Genomic DNA, 6589 nt, shown 5'->3' on the forward strand with positions numbered 1-6589 from the left:
GGGGTAATGCGGAGGAAGGCCTCACATACGACAATGAATGACGAGATGTGAAGAAGGGAATCCGGGGCTAGATCATGAAAATCCAGGCCATAATAGAACATAAGACCCCTAATAAAGGGATCTAGAGCGAGGCCTAGTCCTCGGAGGAAGTGGGAGATGAACACGACGCTCTCGTTGGGTTCGGGAGTAGGGATGACCTACCCTTGGGCGGGCAGCCTATGCGAAATTTTGGCGGTCAGGTATCTGGCCTCCCTCAACTTCTTGATGTCCTCCTCCGTGACGGAGGAAGGCATCCACCGGCCTTGAAGGCTAGATCCGGACATGATTGAAGGTCTGAAGCGTCTGACCTGAGCTTTGGGTGTTAGAACTCGAGGAGGGGGAAGGATTCGATTGAGCGCGCGGGGGGGGGGGGGGAAAAAGCCTTGTCCCCTCTATAAAGAGGGTGAATATCAGGCGTCCTCCTCGTGGCCGTTTGAGACTTACCTAAGATCTAGGAGTCATACCAACATGCATGGTTGGGTTACCCACGTTTGTATTGATGAAAATCCCATGATAAGGGGAACACGATCTCTGCTTTGACAAGACGTGTCAACAAACCGCCTCGCGTTATGTGAGTGGCTGGTTAAAGAAAAACGGTTCAAATAATGACCGGGTTGTGGCGTGATGTCATGCTGTCAAAACGTGTCAGATTTGTGGAAGTATTATTCTCTCTATGGTGGTATGTGGAACTTATTTTGCAGGGTCGGACACTATCCTTGTATTCAAATTCTTCCGTGGTGTATTCGGAGGAGGAACCCGCCTTGCAATGCCGAAGACAACACTGCGTGCCGGACTCGTCGTCATTGAAGCCTAGTTCAGGGGCTACTGAGGGAGTCCTGGATTAGGAGGTCTCCGGACAACCGGACTATATCCTTTGGCCGGACTGTTGGACTGTGAAGATACAAGATTGAAGACTTCGTCCCGTGTCCGGATGGGACTCTACTTGGCGTGGAAGGAAAGCTAGGCAATACGGATATGGATATCTCCTCCTTTGTAACCGACCTTGTGTAACCCTAGCCCCCTCCGGTGTCTATATAAATCGGAGGGTTTTAGTCCGTAGGACAACATAAAATCATAGCATAGGCTAGCTTCTAGGGTTTAGCCTCTCTGATCTCGTGGTAGATCTACTCTTGTAATACTCATATCATCAAGAACAATCAAGCAGGACATTGGATTTTACCTCCATCAAGAGGGCCCGAACCTGGGTAAACATTATGTCCCTTGCCTCCTGCTACCATCTGCCTTACACACACAGTTCGGGACCCCCTACCCGAGATCCGCCGGTTTTGACACCGACAACATCTCTGCTGCATTCGCGGCGCGGCGGGACATTTTCTGCTTCCGCGGCACGGCCGGACCAGTTTGCTGCATCAACGGCGCGGTGGGACCTCCGTCTGCTTCGGCGATGCGGCTGGACCTCTCTCCTGCTACGGCCGTGCGGCGGGACATGTTGGCTGCTTTCGCGGCGAGGCGCGACATCTCTCGTGCTTCCGCTTCCAGGCTTGCCTCTCCCTGGTGGCAATCTCTCGATCCAAAACTCACGCTGGCCATGGCAGACGCAAGGGAATGATGATGAATGACTTGTTTGTTTTTGTGGATGAGGAGTTGAGGAGGAATGTGCAGTCATCTTGGAGTAGTAGTATTTATAACCAAGTAGTAATATGCTCCTAAGTGGGAAACCATTTAGGTTTTGATTGGTCTGAACAGGTTTGCAATTTGGAATGTGATGGGACGTGGCCTCCCTGTTCTTCTAAAAATAATTGTGACGGGACGCATGCTCAAAATTTACTGACGGTTATAAGTGCGACACTATTCCCGGAAGGTGTAACGTGGGCACGTACGCCTTCTCGGACGCGTACGTGGCATTTGCACCATAGGGTGCACCGCAATACAATGTCAGCACACGTCTTGTTCCAACAACCGTTCACGCTCGTTATTACCATCGTGCACGCTTCTTTTAATTAGAATGTGTGTGCCCGTCTAGCGCACACACGTTGATCTATCTAACTGTTTCAGTTTATTGTGGCTAATCATAAACAGTTCATCCATGTGAAGTGTATGCCATCAATCGCAGACACTTTGATCTGGCTGACCCGTTTCTGTTCTGTTGCCTAATTGCAAACATTTAATCCTTCTGAAGCGTATGCCCTCAATCACACACACCTTGATCTGGCTGACCATTTCTTTTGTGTTGCCTAATCACAAACAGTTCATCCGAGTGAACTGTACGCTCTATATTGCACACATTCATCAGGCTGCCTGTTTCTTTTGTTCCGCCTCATCGCAAACAGTTCATTGGACTGAACCGTATGCCTTGGATCGCACACGTGACTTAAATCTAAACCGTGTTTGATGGCTCCGCTATCACAAATGTTTTGCACCTTTTTGACGGTTCTTTTACACAACCATTTGCGATTATTGCATCGCACACAGTTTTGTCGAAGGGTCTCTGATCGTAGTGTTGCGTTAGCAGCATCCTGCAGTAGTGATAGTGTGCTGAAATTTATTGTCACTTGATACTATGGAAAATAATCCTTTGAGGGGTTTGTTCGGGGTATCTTCACCTTGACCGGAACCACAATTAGCTACCCCTCAACCTACTGCACCTACTGAAAATATTGAATATGAAATTCCTTCGGGTATGATAGAACAACTGCTAGCTAATCCTTATGCAGGAGATGGAACCGAACATCATGATATGCACTTGATATATGTGGAACAAATATTTAGATTGTTTAAGCTTACAGGTTTACCCTGAGATGATGTTAAGAAGAAGGTTTCCCTTCATCTTTGAAGGGAAAAGCATTGGCATGGTATAGGCTATGCTGTGATATTGGATCTTGGAATTGGAATCGATTGAAATTGGAGTTCCACCAAAAAATTTACCCTGTGCATCTAGTTCATCGTGATCGGAATTACATTTATAATTTTTGTCCTTGTGAAGGAGAAAGTATCTCTCTAGCTTAGGGGATGCTGAAGTCAATGTTATATTCATGCCCCAATCATGAGCTCTCAAGAGAAATTGTTATCCAGAATTTTTATGCTCGGCTTTCTCATAATGATCGACGCATGCTTGATACTTCTGGTGCTGGTTCTTTTAGGAAGAAGACTATTGAATTCTGGTGGGATCTTTTGGAAATAATTAAACGCAACTCTGAAGAGTGGGAACTCGATGAAGGTGAAGAGTTGGGTATTAAGCTTAAGTATGATTGTGTTAAATCTTTTATGAATACCGATGATTTTCAAAAGTTTAGCACTAAATATGGACTTGACTCTGAGATAGTGGCCTCCTTTTGTGAATCATTTGCTACTCATGTTGATCTCCCAAAAGAGAAGTGGTTTAAATTTGACCCACCTATTAAAGAAGAAATTAAAGAACCGGTACTAGCTAAAGAAGAAACTGTACTTTATAATGTTGATCCAATTGTTCCTACTGCTTATATTCAGAAACCACCTTTCCCTGTTAGGATAAAGGAACATGCTAAGGTTTCAACTGTGGTTAACAAAAGTTATATTAGAACACCTAAACCTGATGAACAAATCAAAGTAGAACCTAGTGTTGCTATGGTTAAAGATCTCCTAGAAGAAAATATAGATGGGCATGTTATTTACTTCTGCAATGAAGCTACAAGAATTGCCAAACCTAATAAAAAGGAAAACATAGACCCGTTGTGGGCATGCCTATTGTCTCAGTTAAAATAGGAGATCACTGTTATCATGGTTTGTGAGACATAGGTGCTAGTGTGAGTGCTATCCCCTTTACTTTATATCAAGAAATTATGAATGATATAGCACCATGTGAAATAGAAGAAATAGATGCCACTATTAAACTTGCTAATAGAGACACCATCACACCACTTGGGATTGTTAGAGATGTTGAAGTCTTGTGTGGGAAAATAAAATACCCTACTGATATTCTTGTTCTTGGTTCCCCACAAGATGATTTTTGTCCCATTATCTTTGGTAGACCTTTCTTGAACATCGTTAAAGCTAAGATAGATTGTGAGAAACAAGCTGTCGGTGTTAGTTTTGGTGATGAGTCTCATGAGTTTAATTTTCCAAGTTTAGTAGAAAGCATCATGAAAAAGAGTTGCCTAGTAAGTATAAAATAATTGTTCTTGCTTATATTGTTTTGCCACCTACTGATCCACTAGAACAATATTTGCTAGACCATGAAAATGATTTGCATATGCATGAATGGAATAGATAAGATTTTCTTTGAACAACGTCCTCTGCTTAAACACAATTTTCCTATTGAAACTCTAGGAGGTCCTCCACCACCTAAAGGTGATCATGTGTTTGAATTAAAACAATTGCCATACACTTTGAAATATGCTTATATTGATGAAAAGAAGATATATCATGTTGTTATTAGTGCTAACCTTTCAGAACATGAAGAAGAAAGATTATTGAAAGTTCTAAGGAAGCACCGAGCTACTATTGGATATACTGTTGATGATTTAAAGGGCATTAGTCCCACTCTATGTCAGCACAAAATTAGTCCTATTCATTGTGTCCCTAAGAAAGGAGGTATTACCATTGTTCCTAATGATAAGAATGAACTTATTCCACAAAGAATTGTTACAGGCTATAGAATGGTAATTGATTTTATAAAATTAAATAAAGCAACTAGAAAAAGATAATTACCCTCTACCTTTTATTCATCAAATGCTTGAAATATTATCTAAGCATACACATTTTTGCATCCTTGAGGGATACTCTAGTTTTTCACAAATACATGTTTCTCAACCTGATCAAGAGAAGAGCACTTCCACTTGTCCCTTTGGAGCTTATGGTTATAGACGTATGCCTTTTGGTTTATGCAATGCACCTGGTACCTTTCGAATATGTATGACTGCTATATTCTCTGACTTTTGTGAAAAGATTGTTCAGGTTTTCATGGATGACTTCTCTATTTATGGGAAGTCTTTTGATGATTGTTTAAGCAATCTTGATCCAGTTTTGCAGAGAAGTGAACAAACAAATCTTGTCTTGAATTGGGAGAAGTGCCACTTTATGGTTAACGAATGCATTGTCTTGGGTCATAAAATTTCTGAAAGAGGTATTGAAGTGGACAAAGCTAAGGTTGATGGAATTGAGAAAATGACATGTCCCAAAGATATCAAAGGTATTCGTAGTTTCCTAGGTCATGCTGGTTTCTATAGGAGATTTATCAAAGACTTAAGGATGTCCCTTTTGTTTTTGATGATGATTGTTTAGAAGCCTTCGAAACACTGAAGAAAGCCTTAATTTCTGCACCTATTGTTCAACCACCTGATTGGAATTTTCCTTTTGAAATTATGTGTGATGCTAGTGATTATGTTGTTGCTGTTGTTCTAGGACAAAGAGTTGATAAGAAACTGAATGTTATTCATTATGCTAGTAAAACTCTAGACAATGATCAACTAAATTATGCTACTACTGAAAAAGAACTTCTAGCAGTGGTGTTTGCTTGTGATAAGTTTAGATCTTACACTGTTGATTAAGGCTTTCTTGAGTGTTTCAAAGGCTTTCTTGAGTGCTGCTATAAAACATCTTATGGAAAAGAAAGATGCTAAACCTAGACTTATTCGATGGGTTCTCTTGCTACAAGAATTTAATTTACATAATAGGAAAGGAACTGAGAACACCGTAGCAGATAACTTGTCTAGGCTTGAAAATGTGCTTGATGACCCACTACCTATTGATGATAGTTTTCCTGATGAGCAATTAGCTGCAATAAATGTTGCTCGTAATACTCCTAGGTATGCTGACTATGCTAATTACATTGTTGCTAAATATTTACCACCTAGTTTCACATACCAACAAAACAAAAAAATTCTTCTATGATTTAAGACACTACTTTTGGGATGACCCACATCTTTATAAAGAAGGAGTAGATGGTATTATTAGACGTTGTGTACCTGAGCATGAGCAGGGACAAAACCTATGGAAATGTTAGTCCGAAGCTTGTGGAGGGCATCATGCTGGAGACAGAACTGCTCACCAGATATTGCAATCTGGGATTTATTGGCCTACTCTCTTCAATGATGCTCGTAAGTTTGTCTTATCTTGTGATGAATGCCAAAGAATAGGTAATATCGGTAAGCGTCAAGAAATGCCTATGAACTATTCACTTGCTATTGAACCATTTGATGTTTGGGGATTTGAATACATGGGACCTTTTCCATCTTCTAATGCGTATACACATATTTTGGTTGTTGTTGATTATGTTACTAAATGGGTAGAAGCTATTCCAACCAGTAGTGCTGATCAAAACACCTCTATTAAAATGCTTAAGGAAGTTATTTTCCCAAGGTTTGGAGTCCCTAGATATTTAATGACTGATGGTGCTTCACACTTTATTCATGGTGATTTCCCTAAAATGCTTGCCAAGTATGATGTTAACCATAGAATTGCATCACCTTATCATCCTCAGTCTAGTGGTGAAGTTGAACTTAGTAATAGAGAAAAAAATTAATTTTTCAAAAGACTTGTGACGCTCGGATAATCAAGATACAGTAACCTCTGCTAATGATGCCACGTCACCTCAATTATAGTTGCTAATCTC

The sequence above is a fragment of the Triticum urartu genome, chromosome 1 (genome assembly GCF_003073215.2).
Source record: "Triticum urartu cultivar G1812 chromosome 1, Tu2.1, whole genome shotgun sequence".
Classification (NCBI taxonomy): Eukaryota; Viridiplantae; Streptophyta; class Magnoliopsida; order Poales; family Poaceae; genus Triticum; species Triticum urartu.